The 16880-nt window shown below is 39.0% G+C and overlaps 1 pseudogene; it reads left to right on the top strand.

Moving 5' to 3' along the window:
• Nucleotides 1-8640: 8640 nt before the first annotated feature.
• On the top strand, nt 8641-11615 carry LOC108985112 (annotated as a pseudogene).
• Nucleotides 11616-16880: the final 5265 nt, after the last annotated feature.

Here is a 16880-nt window from a genome sequence, read left to right as displayed (position 1 = left end):
TGATGCTTGTGCAACTGGCATAGGAGCAGTTCTGATGCAAGACCAAAGGCCCTTAGCTTTTTTCAGTCAAGCCTTGAAAGGGAAAAACTTAACCCTTTCCACTTATGAGAAAGAACTTCTAACCTTAGTGCTAGCTGTTAAGAAGTGGAGGCCATATCTCTTAGGAAGTGCTTTTGTGATTAAAACTGATCACTATAGCCTTAAATATTTGCTTGAGCAGAAGATTGGCACTGTTGCTCAGCAAAAATGGCTTTCTAAGCTTCTTGGTTATGAATTTTCCATTGAGTATAAGCAAGGGGTGGAGAACAAGGTAGCTGATGCCTTGTCTCGAAAGGATCAGGTGGCTGAGTTTGGAGAGTTGGCAGCATTGTCATTTCCCACACCAACATGGATCTCAGAGTTGAAAGCAGCTTATACCACAGATCAGAACACACAGCAGTTAGTCACTGCTCTGCAACTTGACCCTACTTCCCATCCTACATTCAAACTGAGGCATGGTCTTTTGTTTAAAAAAGACAGAATATACGTGCCAGATTCCTTCCCTTTGAAACAACAGATTTTGAACTACTTGCACTCTAGTCCTGCTGCTGGCCATTCTGGCTTCCACAAATGTTTGCATCGAGCAAGATTAGAGTTTTATTGGCCTGGTCTCAAACATGATGTTAAGCAGTTCATTCGGGACTGTGACACATGTCAAAGGAACAAGATCCAGAATGTTCTTCCAGCAGGGTTTTTACAACCCTTACCTATTCCTAACCAAATATGGACTGACCTATCAATGGATTTTGTTGAAGGTTTGCCCATCTCGAAAGGCTATTCTGTCATTATGGTGGTAGTGGACAGATTATCAAAATATGCTCATTTCATGCCTTTAAAGCATCCCTTTACAGCTACTCAAGTTGCCTCACTGTTCTTCAATAATGTTTTTAAGTTACATGGTTTGCCTAAAACCATTGTTTCTGATCGTGGCTCAACATTTACTAGTTCTTTTTGGAGTGAACTTTTCAAGTTGCAAGGAGTTAATTTGTCTTATTCATCAGCTTATCACCCTCAAACTGATGGCCAGACCGAAGCTGTCAACAAGTGTCTTGAACATTTTTTGAGGTCTTTCTCTGGTGACAAACCAAAGCTATGGGTGGATTGGCTCTCCTTGGCTGAATGGTGGTACAACTCCAGCTTTCATACTTCCACAAAGCTGACTCCATTTGAAGCTGTGTATGGGGTCCCTCCAACAAAACTGCAGGCTTATATTCCTGGTTTGACTTCTAATCAAGCAGTGGACCAGCTCTTACAAACTCGAGAACAGCTTCTCTTTACCCTCAAATCCAATTTGTCCTTGGCTCAAGATAGAATGAAGTTTTATTATGACAAACACAGAACTGACAGGGAATTTTCTGTGGGGGATTGGGTTTATCTTAAACTCCAACCCCATAGACAGCAATCGGTGGCTCTTAGAAGAAACCTTAAACTTTCACCTCGATATTTTGGCCCATTTCAGATCACTCATCGAATTGGCAAAGTGGCATATCGTTTATGTTTACCTTCAGACTCACTCATACATCCCGTTTTTCATGTTTCTGTTTTGAAGAAAAAGATTGGGGACCAATTTACACCTATCTCTACCTTACCTCCTGTGGACTTACAAGGAGAGTTACGGCCTCAGCCTGAGAAGATTTTGGAGAGGAGAAGTGTCAAGAAAGATAATAGAGCAGTGGTGGAGGTCTTGATTCAATGGGAAGGTGCTGGAGTGGAAGATTATACATGGGAACCTTACTGGCAGCTTCGTCAGCAGTTTCCCCACCTTGTGGGCAAGGTGCTTTAAAGGGGGAGGGTGTGTTATGGACGGAAGACGTGCTGGAGTGGAAGAATGACAGTTTGGTTATGGGCATTGTGGCAAGGTGTAGACGAAGGAAGGCTGGCCTGAGATGCATAAGAACTGAAATAGAAGGTCGTTAAGAGCAGTTAGTTGATCCTGAGCAATTACACACGGCGTCGTATGATGTATAATTCGTTTCAGTCTTAAATAGAACGTTGTCGTTTAATGTCTTTCTTCTTATTAATTGTAAACACAGTCGTTTCATTTACAAGAATTGTAATAAGTGTTGTCTAAACACTGTCGTTTTGTTCAAACAAATACTATAAATTGAAGAAACGGAGGGAAAACAGAGGAGAACAATTTCATACAATTGCAGACTTCTTCCTTCTTCTTCATCTTCATTCTTCTTCTCTTCTCTTCATACATTCTGGAGAGTGACTTCTCGAACAAGTCAAGCGTGGGTCCATTACAAAAGGCTAGCTAGGTGCTCAAGAGCGCGAGAGAGGTGAGGATCATATATAGACCTGCTATATATATATATATATATATATATATATATATATATATATATGGAGAGTTATGATCTTCTCATGCAATTAATTCTCTTTTAGTGCTCGTGTGAAAAAGAATTCGTTTTATTTTCCTTAAAATGAAGGATCAGACATATAATCTAAAGTTTAAAATATCTATTCAGAACATTGTCCCTTGTAATCTTTGCCAGGTCTCGTTCTCTGTGTTTGCCTGTTTGGTGTATATAATATCATAAGTCCTATGATGTACGACTGCCTATTTTTCATTGTTTCTCTCTTCTACAACTCGAGCTGCTTTTTTTCCTGAAAATGTGTTTGATATCATGTGCATGTTTATGTACTCAGTTTGGTTTCATTTTGCGTTAATGGACCATCTACTTTCTCGGTTCTAATTTTGCTAGCTTTTGCAGATTACTGAAGGGGTCAAAGTTATTTGCGTTTCGACGTGTACGTGTTTCCATGTGCAAACATGAGAATTCTCAAAGCTATTAAAATTTTTCATAATTTTATTTTCAAACATTACTCAAACACTACACTTTTCAAGTTTAAATTTTTTTCAACATTTTCATCTAATCTCACAAAAACAAGAGATCGAGTTGACAGAAGGAGATCACAATACTGATGCAAAGAGTAGAAACCACGTGAATCGATGCTAGTTAAAGCCGTATGTCATGAAGTTCCGAGACAAAGTAATATGATGACTAGATCATGACCAGGTTGAAGTAGTTTTAAGTGTTTTGAAAATTCGAGGTTGTTAAAAGTTTATTTTTCTAAACAAAAAAGATATTGATAGTTATGTATCTTCGCTCTTGAGCACCTCATCATGATATTCCAAAGAGGTGCTAAACAGCGAGAGGTGAGGATCAAGTTAGATAATTGAGAATTCTGGTTCAAAGTGATACCAGATGATGAGTGTGTATTATATATTTATAGGACTTTGCAAGATAAGATATATACACGTGCAAAACAGAAAGATAAGATATATACAAGTGCAAAACAGAAAGAGATAAGCTTGATACAAAGTAATTCAAATATACAACTAAGTTTATCTATTATCTATATCTTTGGAATCAGATTGGATAGACTTGATCTGTTGAGTTTGAATATCATGGTTAACAGCCCCTTGCAAGCCAATGGTGAGAGATCGAACCATGAGCTTGTCACGTAACAAACTAAATCTAGATGAAGTCAAGCCTTTTGTGAAGATATCTGATGGTTGGGAATTAGTGGAGCTGTATCTTGCAACTATGTCACGATTGAAAATCTTCTCTCGTATGAAGTGATAGTCCACCTCTATGTGTTTTGTCCTTGCATTGAAGACAGGGTTGGAGGATAGTGAGAGTGCCCCTATGTTGTCTACCCAGAGACATGGAGGTGAATGAAGAGGAAGACCAAGCTCTTTGAAGAGCATTCGAACCCAGTAGAGTTCAGTAACAGCAAGTGCCATAGACCTGTATTCAGCCTCCGTGCTGGATCTAGCAATCACTGGTTGTTTCTTGGCTGTCCAAGAAATGAGGCATGGACCTACAAAGATGCAGTACCCGGTAGTCGATTTACGATCATCTGGGCTTCCTGCCCAATCCGAGTCACAGAAGCCATGAAGAGCCAAAGATCCTTTGCTATAATGGAGACCAAAGTCAAGCGTACCCTTTAGATATCGAAGGACTCTCTTGGCTGTAGTGAGATGGACAGAGGTGGGGCAATGTAGAAATTGGCATAACCGGTTGACACTATAAGCAATATCTGGTCGAGTTAAGGTGCAGTATTGCAAAGCTCCAACAATATGGCGATAGACTGAAGGATCAGGAAGTGGATCACCCGTATGCTTTGATAATTTTCCACCTGAGGTGCATGGTGTTGCTACTGGCTTAGCACCAACCATGTTGGTATCATGAAGGAGGTCCAAGATGTACTTGCCTTGATGCATATGAAGAGATTCTAAGGTTCTGTGAACCTGAATACCCAGAAAGTATGATAGTGCTCCCAGATCTTTAACTGCAAACTCGCTGCTGAGTTGATGTAGAAGAGCTGAAACTGCAGCAGTAGAGTTGCTAACAACCAAAATATCATCAACATATATTAATATGAAGATGGTAACAGAGGGTCTATGGAGATAAAACAAAGAGGTATCAACATTAGAGCCAGTAAAACCAAGTTCAAGTAGACACTGTGAGAGGCGATGGAACCAAGCTCGAGGAGCTTGTTTCAAGCCATGAAGAGACTTTTGTAGCCTGCAAACATGAGTGGGATATTGGCTGTCCTCAAACCCCTTGGGTTGTTCCATATATACTTCCTCTTCTAGGTAGCCATGTAAGAAGGCGTTAGAAATGTCTAGCTGTTGAATTACCCAGTTATGATGAACTGCCAAAGCAAGCACAAGCCTAATTGTAGCAGGTTTTATAATAGGACTAAAAGTCTCATGAAAGTCAATTCCATATTCTTGCTCAAAGCCTTTAGCCACTAGTCTGGCTTTGAATCGCTCAATAGTTCCATCTGCCCTTTGTTTTAACTTGAACACCCATTTGTTGCGAATAATGTGCTTATCAAGAGGTCTTGGACACAAGATCCAAGTTTTATTTTGAAGAAGTGCACTAAATTCATGTTGCATAGCTGCCTACCAGTTAGCATCCTTAGATGCCTGTTGGTAAGTGCGTGGTTCATTTGTAAGGAAGGTGGATGAGAGGGCTGAGATAGGGTGTTTTGTGGAGTAATAGAGATGGTAGTCAGGGAATTGTTTGGGTTTGAGAGAGTTTGTCTGCTGTCTGGTAATGATTTGTCGAGGTGGGAAATAAGTGAGGGAATTGGATAATGGTTCAGATGGTTGAAGAGATGAAGAGGAATGGGGAGAGGAGAGGTTGCTGGTTGGGAAAGGTAAGGTTGGGGAGGGAGACTCAGTCTGAGTAGGAGCTGCAGAAACAATATTAGTAAGAGAGGAGAGAGGAGGAGAATCTAAGGAGAGTGAAGAAAAAGACATACCTGGTGTGATGGGAGCAGTAGAGTCCAACGAAGTATCCTCCAAGGCTTGAGTGGTAGTAAGCAAGGGAGTAGAAAATATGAGAGGAGCAGCTGGAATGGTATTATTAAGAGAAGCTGGAGGCTGTATATGGGTAGCAGGAAACTTGGTTTCATCAAACACTACATGGTGAGAAATGTATATTCGACCAGTTTGAATATCAAGACATCTATAACCTTTGTGATTTGCAGCATATCCAAGAAAAATACATTGCTTACTTCTAAAGGAAAGTTTATGAGAAGAGTATGGTCGAAGTAGAGGGAAGCAGGCACAACCAAATGTTTTGAGGAGTGAGTAATCAGGTTGTTTTTGAAAAAGGCAGAAGTAAGGGGAAGTATTATGAAGGACAGATGTAGGCATTCGATTAACAAGGTAAGTTGCTGTCAAAAAGGCATCAACCCAATGTTCAGAGGGTAAATGAGATTGAGCTAGGAGAGTTAGGCCAGTTTCTGTGAGATGTCTATGTTTTCTTCCAGAGATTCCATTTTGCTCAGAGGTATGTGGACATGTGAGGCGATTGAGGATGCCATGATTATCTAAGAATGTTTTAAAGGCATGAGAGAGATATTCTCCTCCATTGTCTGTTTGAAGTTGCTTAATTTTATAGGAGAAGAGATTCTCAACCAGGCAATTAAATTTGATGAAACAAAGTGCAACATCTGATTTCTGTTTAAGAGGAAACATCCATGAAAATCGAGAAAAGTCATCAATAAATAAAACATAATATTTACAGCCACTGATTGACATTACAGGAGAGGTCCATACATCAGAGTGAATAAGTTCAAGAGGATGGCTAGACTTGTGGAGGGAATCTGGAAAGGGGAGTTTATGGCTTTTTGCCATTTGACAAAATTCACAAACATGATGTAGTTTGTGTGAACCAGAAACATAAATAAGAGAATCATGAGTGAGGTGGCGGATGGTAGACTCTGAAGGATGGCCTAATCTGGAATGCCAAGTTTGAACAGGTGATGTAATGCCTAGGAAAGCAGTGAATGTAGAACTGAGAGCTGAATGTGGCTTCTTTTTATTGGATTGAATGTGCTGAAGATAAATGGGATAGAGGCCTGCTTCACTCGAGCCTTGAAGCAGGACTTTGTTGGTCTGCATGTCCTTCACAACAAAAGAAGAGGAAGTAAGTACAAAGTAGCAATTATTATCTTGACATAGACGCTAAATAGACAGTAGATTAGAGGAAGCAATTGGACAATGTAAGATGTTGGATAACATAAAGCATTGATTGTTTGTTTTGATGAGAGAGGAACCGGTATGATTAATAAACAAACCTCCACCATTACCAACAGTTACTTGGGCAGGGCCTTGATATGGTTGCTGTTGTAAGGTCAGATTTTCCAGTGCAGAGGTGACATGATTATTAGCACCACTATCAAGGAACCAAGGTTGTTCATCTTCCTGCATTACATGTGTATGTGCAGCCATGGCAGCCAATTATGAGGGGGGGGGGTGTCTCCCTTGGTATGAGTAGTCCATTCGATGGTAACAATCAAGGGCTTGATGACTTGTTTTGCCACAAATCTGGCAAGGAGGTCGATTATTAGAGAAGAATGGTCCAGTGTTGGAGGTTTTACCTGTTGACTGGGCAGCAGAAGATGTAGCAGTAGACTGTCGAGTACCATTGAATGGTTTGCTAGTATGAAACTGTCTGGGTTTTTTGTTTTTGTAAGGAGGCTTAGATTTGTGAGAGAAGAAGGCTATTTGGCTAGTTTCTGGTGGGACAAGTTTTTGTTGAGTGTCAAGAAGTTGCTCATAATTGAGGAGTTCTGTTTGAAAATCTTCAAAGGTAATGGAAGACTCACGGGTGGCAAAGCTAAGAGAGGTGACAAAGGGGTGATATGTTGAATTAAGACCCCCAACAACATAGGAAATCAGATCTTCCTCATCAACTGGTTTACCTACAGCAGCAAGTTGGTCAGACCAGCTTTTGGCATTAAGGAGATAGTATGTGCATGATTTGTTGCCTTGATTCAATGTTTGGAGTTGTCTTTGAGGTGAGAAATTCTGGATCGAGAATGAGGTGCAAATCTGGTTGCCAAGGTGGTCCAGACTTGGCGAGATGTATTTTGTCCATAAACAGTAGACAAAACCTTCTCTGTAAGAGTGTCATTTATCCATGCCAAAATGAATTGATCCTTCTTCTGCCATAACAAATAATCAGTGTTAATGACAGAAGTTGGTTTGCCTTCATTATCAGTGACAACCTGAGATGGACATGGCTCAGAGCCATCCACAATACTCATTAGATCATGGCTACGCAGTATAGGTACAAACTGAGTAGTCCAATTGAGATAATTGGCTCCATCTAACCTAACAAAGACTAAGGAAGTGATGTTTGGAATGGTGAAGGTAGCAGTGGAGACGTGTGGGGAGGCCATAAGAATCTAAGTGGTGTAAGCCAATACGGGCTCTGATACCAAGTTAGATAATTGAGAATTCTGGTTCAAAGTGATACCAGATGATGAGTGTGTATAATATATTTATAGGACTTTACAAGATAAGATATATACACGTGCAAAACAGAAAGATAAGATATATACAAGTGCAAAACAAAAAGAGATAAGCTTGATACAAAGTAATTCAAAAATACAACTAAGTTTATCTATTATTTATATCTTTGGAATCAGATTGGATAGACTTGATCTGTTGAGTTTGAATATCATGGTTAACAGATCATAGACCAGCAGCTATATACAGAGAGTTATTTTCTCATGCAATTAATTATCTCTTTTAGTGCTCAGAAAAATAATCCGTCAAGGAGACTGATAATCTAAAGTTTTTAAAATATCATCTATTTAGAACAGTACTGTCCCTTGTAATCTTTGCCAGGTTCTGTTCTCTGTGTTTGATGTACCACAAATCTGGCCTATGATATTTGCATGTTTATGTAGTTAGTCTGCAGCTACGACTCTGCCTGTTTTTCATTGTATCTCTCTTCTACAACTCGCACAGCTTGTTGTCAACACCATATCTATAATTCTTCAATCTCGAACTGCCATGCATCCTAGTTAATGATACCACTAGGAGAATGTTTAAATATGTTAAATTTGGTGTAGGCTGGTGTCATTCTTCTTAAACGTGCAAGATTGTTGGTTGTTTTATCTTTTAGGCTTCTCCCTTTCTTTTTTTTTTCTTTTTTTTTTTTTTTTTTTTTTTTTTTTTGAAGCTTGACTCCATACGGCCTGTATTTTTTCTAATTATTCGTTACTGCCAGCAGCACAAGTAAAGATTAATTTTTAAGAAAGCACAGGAATTGAAGGAAAACCATGGCCTTCAATGGAAAGCTTTTGCAACCTCTGCTAGTACTTGGGGTACTGATCGTGTTGATGATTTTAGAATCATCAGCAGCATCTAAACCCAATTCAAGATGCCACCGTAGATGTGGAAGAGTTGAAATCCCCTACCCATTTGGAACAAGCGAGGGCTGTTACCTTGACTCAACATTTCTCATCACTTGTAACAACACATTACATCCGCCAAAACCAACTCTGGGCTCTGATATGTTTGTCGAGGACATATCAGTATTGGATGGGGAGCTGCGAGTCTCAAACCCCATAGCCAGTCTTTGTAAAGTCCTTGAGCGCAAGAGGAGCAAGAAACGAAAGGCTGAACAATGCTTTGTAGGGGATCGTTACAAAAGATGCATCTCCGATGGTCGGCAGCCTATTAGTGTCAACTACAGTGGTAACTCTGCCTTGTTCAAGCTTTCAAATTTTCGCATCTCAAATAAGAGGAACAAGATCACTGCCGTGGGTTGTGGTGTTTATTCGTTTATTCAAGGCTCTGTGGAACAAAAGGGCTTCACTACTGGATGCTTATCACTCTGTAACTCCAATGCCAGCGATGTGGTTAACGGGTCATGCTCTGGTATTGGCTGTTGTCAGACTTCTATCCCGCAAGGAGCGACCGAATTTGATCTAAGTGTTCGGAGCTTGAGCGACAACACGACAACTCTTGCCATCGATGAATGTGCTTACGGCTTTATAGTGGAAGAAAAAGCCTACAACTTTTCATCATCGGATTTCACAGATTTAGTGTATAGAAACACTGTACCCGTTGTGCTTGATTGGGCAGTTGGAAATGAGTCATGCGAAGATGCTAAGAAAAATAATGATAGCTACACATGCAAGGCAACAAATAGTTATTGTTACAATTCCAACAACGGCTTGGGTATCGTTGCAATTGCTTCAATGGTTATCAACGGAACCCATATCTCCCTGGTGGACCTGACAGTTGCCAAGGTAATCTAGCTAAGCCTTATTTTCCCCTTAATTTGGCTCATTAATTTAGTAAACATATGGTAATTTGAATATATATATATATATATATATACATAATAATGCTAGATACAATTTTGAAATGTTCAAGACTCGCGTATATATATATAAATACATATATATATATATATATTTTTGTGAAAAATTATGCCCACGATTAAAATTAATAGTAGGTATTTCATATAGGTCTAAAATTATCGACTTTTTTTTAAAATGAGTACCCGAGATTGACTTACAACATCACCTAAGACAACTTAAATCATTTCTCATATATATATATATATTAATTTATTTATATTATTTCTATATATATAATGTAATTCTTGTGACGGCTTGCGGCTGTCTGCATCGCTGTGTTTCAGATATCAACGAGTGCATTTCGAAACCTTGCGCTGGAAATGCAACATGCAACAACACTGATGGAAATTACACATGTACTTGTCGACATGGGTACGAAGGAGATGGGAGGATGTTTCCCGAAATAGGTTACAGACCTAAATTAGAAAGCCAATCTAGAATTATTCCTATTAATGCACTCGGTAAGTATGTATTAGAATTTATTTATTTATTTTAAATTTGGCACATCGACATGCAGATTTTGTTAGGCTTAACAATTTGTAGCACTTAGAGAACATGTCTCTCTATTAACAATTTTAATATAAATCCTATTAATAATATATATAAAAATTTCAACAGCAAGGCGTAATCCTTTTCCTATTTTATTGAGTACCTAAGCAGGTGCTAGTGCAGGCCTTGTGGTGTTATTTCTACTTATTGGTGGATGGGTGTCATTATACAAACTGGTAAAGAAAAGGAAAAGGATTGAACGTAGGCAGGAGTTCTTTAAACGAAATGGCGGACTGTTGTTACAACAGCAAATATCTCAAAGTGAATTGGATGCTGAGAACACGAAATTATTTAATTCAAAGGACTTGGAGAAAGCCACTGACCATTTCAATGTTAATAGAATACTCGGTCAAGGAGGACAAGGCACTGTTTACAAAGGTATATTAGATGATGGAAGAATCGTTGCTATAAAAAAGTCAAAGATAACTGATGAAGGAAAGCTTCAAGAATTCATTAATGAAGTTGTCATTCTTTCATGAATTAATCATATGAACATTGTTAAACTACTAGGTTGTTGCTTGGAGACAGAAGTGCATTTACTAGTGTATGAATTTGTTCCTAATGGAACTCTCTCAAAATATCTAAGTGACCAAAACCAAGAGTTTCCACCAACATGGGATATGCGCTTACGAATTGCCACAGAAATTGCAGGAGCTCTCTATTATTTACACTCAGCAGCTTCATTACCCATTTACCATCGAGACATTAAGTCAACGAACATTCTCTTAGATGATAAGTACAGAGCAGAAGTAGCAGATTTTGGGACTTCAAGATCCGTTGCTATTGATCAAACTCACTTGACTACACTAGTGCATGGAACTTTTGGATACTTGGATCCGGAGTATTTTCAATTAAGTCAATTTACAGAAAAGAGCGATGTTTATAGTTTTGGTGTTGTCATTGTTGAGCTTTTAACCAGAGAAAAAGCTATCTCTTTGACAAGGGCACCAAAAGCTAAAAGTTTAGCCACACATTTTATTTACTCGATGGAAGAAAACAATTTGTTTGATATTCTTGATAAACGATTTTTGAAGGATGCTGTAAAAGAAGAGCTTATTACAGTCGCAAACCTTGCAAAAAGGTGCCTGAACTTGGATGGGAAGAAACGACCTACGATGAAAGAAGTCTCAATGAAGTTGGAGGCAGTACAAATATCAAAAAAAGTTTCAAACCTTGAAATGTGCAAAGGAGATGATAGGCCTACTATAGAGGAGGTGGCAGTGATGCTAGATGGACTAAGAGTTAAGGAAAAGCAAACAAGGAAAGAAGCTAATCTCAATGCAGAAGAGAGTAAGTATTTGCTCAGTGCATCCACTGATCCACACATGACTCTTTAAGCATTGATGTTGGCGTTGGCTGCTCTTCCATAAGTACCACTAATAGTATGGGAAATCAAGCACTAAAATCAACAAATGATGGCAGATAATCCATTAGTCCTTAAAAGCCTCAATCAACAAGCATCTTCCTCCAAATCAATGGATGATGGTCGATTTCGGTCTCTTTGCATGCAGTGTATAAGTTTTCTCCACCTAGATCTTTTTGTATGTTCAAAGGTTGCTCTCAAGGTCTGCTTTGCCTTAGTAAGAGCCTTTGTAGGTACGTGTGAACAAGTCCAGTACTATGTTGAGGAATAATCTCACATTAGCTGTAGATACGGTCTTGGACATGTTTATAAGTAATGAACAATCCTCTCTTATTGAACCGGTTTTATGAGATAAGTTAAGACTATGAATTTCTTCATGGTATCAGAGCCTGCTACAGGACGAATGGGGGCCCACACTACTTACCCCGTGACAAGGACCAGAAAAAAATACTGGCCTGAACGTGAGGGAGAGTGTTGAGGAATAATCCCACATTGACTGTGGACAAGGTCTTGGACATGTTTATAAGAAATGAACAATCATCTTTTATTGAATCGGTTTTATGAAATGAGTTCGGTCCATGAATTTCTTCATACTACTGGTCAATTAGGTGTCCGCTTTTAGAGCATTCCTAATTTCAACATGTGTCTTCTAAGTTTTTATTTGTGAATTATGGGTAGATTTGTTGTAACTTAAATATTAGTGTTTGGTGTTCAAAGAATTTATACTTTCTAGAAACGTCAATGCATGCTTTGCTGTAGACTTAGGGTAAATTCTTTGCTGTAGACTTAGGGTAAATTCTCGAAGTGGGAATATTCTTCTAAGTTCCTTGAAAGCAAATGACGTACGTCGTACTCCATTAACTAGCAAAAGCCCGGGGATGCTGAATTACTGGTCTATTAATATTTCATCCATATATATCTGTCTTTCAAAATTAGCAAGATCAAATATCACTTCGTATAATTATTTTAGAGAAATATTTTAATTATAAAAATATTTTATAAAAATAAATTTACAACTTAATAATATGAGTTTAAATTTAAATTCATATCAATTTATAGATATATTTTTATAAATAAAATAAAGAGAAAAATGTAATCACGAGTGATATGGAAAACGTGACGAAAAATCATAAGGTGAATGGAGTATGTAATAAAGAGTGACAAAAGTTGAGGTAGGTGGGATCGATGCAGAAATATCAGTGAGGGAGGAGCCTATAAAATAGGTAGGTGGGATCGATGCAGAAACATGCATTAATGTTTTTTTGTTTTTTTTCGAAAGGAATTGCTTTTTATTTTGTATTTCGTAATTTTCAAAAGGTACTACTGCATGCACGTAATTTTCGATTATGGTTATTAATCATCACCAATTAGGCACCTTAATTTTGTGATTAGTTCAACAATTAATTAGGAACATAATAATCTGACCTACAAAATTCATATTTTCTGATCTAAGCCAAAGTTTAATTAGATATCAAAAATTTCTAATCCAACCACATTAATAAAGTGTTGTTAATATCAGATAGCATCGAAGCTAATACCAAAGACTAATCATTGGAGCTAGAGCTAGGGTGGCGAATGAACGAATTAAATTCTTGCGGTTTATAATGATTTTAAGCAACTTAAAACATAATATTGACTGATTCTTTAGAATATAAAACCATAAATTAGGTGACGATCATAGCCTATAGACCTATAAACTTGTAGTAATCCTACTTAGTTTTAAATTTTAACACAAGCTTGATCAGAAAACACGAAAAAAAAATAAAAGAAAAAAGAAAGTAGTCCAATAGTGACTTAGAAAAGTAGTACCAAACCCAAACTTGTGGTGTTCTACGGTCCAGGGAAAGTGTGGGATGCTGAACTGGTCTTCCTCTGAGAAGATTTACAAACCTTACAAAAGTTTTGAATATAATTCAGCCACATTGTTTATTGCATCGTTTATATTCATATTTATAGTACAGTGTGCATATCTACAATAAATGAAAAAGATACAAATTGATTTCTAGGATTTCAGTATTACAGCAGATCTGTCATTGCCTTCTCAATGAGTGTTGACTTGAGTTTCCTTTGTAGTAGATGTAGTAGATGCCTTATGAGAAGCATCCCCCACTCTCTTTGTGAAGATATCATCCAGCTGCAGATTGGAGGGAACACATTTGACCCATAGAAGTCCAGCAGCAACTTGTTCCCGAATGAAGTGATAGTCTAATACAATATGTTTAGAACGAGCTTGTGAGATTGGATTGGCAGACGTGAAAATAGCTTTTATTATCACATAGAATGGTACCAGGTGCGGCAAAGTTGATGTGGAGATCACAAAGGAGATGAGTGAGCCACATAACTTGAGTGGCAGTCAATGCAAGAGAACGATACTCGAATTCAGCATTGGAATGAGAGACTGTTGGTTGTGTAACATCCTGTATTTTAGTGTATTTTTATTGAAGGATTATTTTTATTTTATTCAAAAAATTATTCTCTTGTTTTAAAATTATTAGATTTTTAATTGGGTTATTTTTATGATTTTTAGTTTACGAAATTATTTTTGAAGTGCTTTCTTTAAATTAATTATTGTTATGTGTTTAAATTTCTTCTCGAATTAAATTAACTTATTATTGTGTTTAATTATTTATTTTCATGTTAATCACTGCGTTTGAAATATTTTATTTCACTAGCTGTTTTAAAATCGTTTCCGTTGCATCATTTTTATAACCCAAGTTATGAGGATTGGACCTCATTTCTTTTCCCTCTATTTTTCTTTCCTCCTTTTCTTTTCTTCTTTCTTTTCTTTTTCTTCTCCCCTGGTTTCTTTCCCGCACGTAGCGTCCAACTCCCTCCCTCTCTCTCTGTCCGTTCTTCCTTTCCCCCAGCCCACCGCCGTGCGCCGGCAGTGGTCGACACCGCCCGGCTCCCCAGCTTCTCCACCGGCCGGCGACCACCTCCCTCCGTTTCCAGCTCCTCCATCGCCGCCGTCAGCCACCACGAGCCCATTGAAGCTGCGACGCCTCTTGTGCCTCTTGCGCCGCCGTCGCACCACCATTGGCCGCCATTTCTTCACCACATCATCCTCGACCTCCAAGCAACCCATTAGACCCAACCCCACCTCCGATCCGTCACCGGTGAAGCACAACCAACCCCATTTCCGTTTTGGGTATTTTTGGCCTTAAACCACCCCATGTGCTGCCACCCACGGCCAACCTTCACCACCACTAGCTTCACCGACCTCCCTAGGCCCTACCCTATCAATTTTGGGTCTTCGTTTGTCTCCGTTGAAAAGTGGGTATCTATGACCCACGACCATAGTGTATTTTACACTGTTCTGCAGCTGTTTTTCCACTTCTTGCAGTTTCGTGATCCTCCGGAAATTGTTATATAGCACTGTAAGTATTTTCCAAAGAATTCTTGTGAATTTAATATATTTTTGCACTAACACATTACATTGTATTTGAACTGTTGATTGGTTTTGCCGGACTGAGTCCGAGGAGTACGGGGGTCGAATTGTTTGGTGATTGGAGTTGTTTGGTTGGATTTGATTGGGTTGGTTATTGATGGTTGTTGATTAGTGTCGGTACATGTACATTTCATGATATCATGCATGATCATGTTTGTAAAGCAAATTGACTTTTCGTGTATTGCATTCATGTTCATGTGTTTATGAAAACTGGGTTTTCATGTGAGAATGAAATTTGGGTGCGTGCGTATCACGACCCCAAGCCGAGATGGGGCATTATCTCGGTGGAGCTCCTCTGGTTACTCGGGAGCGGAATATACTGAGTAACGTCTCCTGGATTGTCGCCGGGCGACAATGGGATCGGACAAGAGATTCGTGCCGACTCCGTGGTCCTTTTGCTGGCGGGAACTAGAGGATGTCTGGCCACGTACGCGCGGGGCGCGGAACTGGGCATCGCTTGTTGCGTAGTGGGTGCTTGGCTACGAACGCGCTGGGCGCGGAACTGAGTATCGCTACGAAGCCAGGACGTGCGGATGGTCCCTAGGGGAGGCCATGGTGCATATGATAATAATGGATAAATGGACTATTTTCTGGGAACATAGCGTGTGTTGAATTTTGTGTAAATATTTTCTGGGAAAATGTTTTATGAATATTTTGGGCCAAATGGGATTTTGGCGTTTGTTGGAAAATTATCATTTTCGGAAAAAATGATGTTTTGAGGAAAATGCATATTTCATCATATGCATGCATGTCAGTTGCATTAAATGCATTTTATTCCTGAGGATTATTTGGGTTATACTTACCTGCGGTACCATTCTGTAGTAACGCAAATTTTGATGCAGATGAGGAGGAGGAGGGCGAGCCTGAGGAGACGGCTCCGCCTGAGGAGTGATCTGGGATCACAGCCTTCGTCATCTTATTTTATTGTATTGTACTTTATTCGGGATGACTGTATAACTTTTTAAACCCTTTTACTGATGTTTACTTGTATTTAAATTCTGGTACTTAGTTGACTAATCCGTTGCGTTGTTTTTGTACACTGTCGCTTGTACACACACTTGGCAGTTTCGTTGGGATGCGTGACCGTGTTGTTATCATCCCGGCGTCTCGATTCCTGTGTTTCCTTACATAGGGGTCGGGGGCGCCACAGGTTGCTTCTTTGCACTCCATAAAATGAGATGGTCGTTCAGAAAAATAGCATAGCCAGAAGTGGAGCACCTGGTTTTGAGGCAGCCAGCCGAATCAGCATCAGAGAAGGCTAAAAGATGAGGAAAGCTGTGAGAGGAGATGATAAGGCCAAGACGAATGGTGCCTTTTACATACCAAAGGATCCTCTTAACAGAGAAGTTGTCCTACAACCATGGGAGTTGCGATAGGCTTATAGTCAGTCTTGCTGACTTTAGCAAGCAAATCAAGAGCATATTTGGATTGATTGAGGAGCAAACTAGCGAAGTTGTGTAGAACTTCAATGCCCAATAAATAGTGAAGCTGACCAAGGTCTTTCATGGAGAATTTTTTGCCAAGACAAGTGATGAATGACTTGAGTAAATTGGAGTTTCTACCTGTGATGACAATGCCATCTATGTATAAAAGGAGATAAGTAGTACCAAGTGGTTGATGATAAACAAATAAAGAGGAATCGGCTTGGCTGCAAGAGAACCTAAACTGAAGTAAAAAATGACTGATGTGATGAAACCAATTTTGAGGAGCTTGTTTCAATCTGTAAATAGTTTCATGAAGGCAAAAAACATGATGTGGATAACGAGAATCAGTGTATCCAGGAGCTTGATC

The sequence above is a fragment of the Juglans regia genome, chromosome 6 (assembly GCF_001411555.2).
Source record: "Juglans regia cultivar Chandler chromosome 6, Walnut 2.0, whole genome shotgun sequence".
Taxonomy (NCBI): domain Eukaryota; kingdom Viridiplantae; phylum Streptophyta; class Magnoliopsida; order Fagales; family Juglandaceae; genus Juglans; species Juglans regia.
This window is presented reverse-complemented; position numbering and strand designations above follow the sequence as displayed.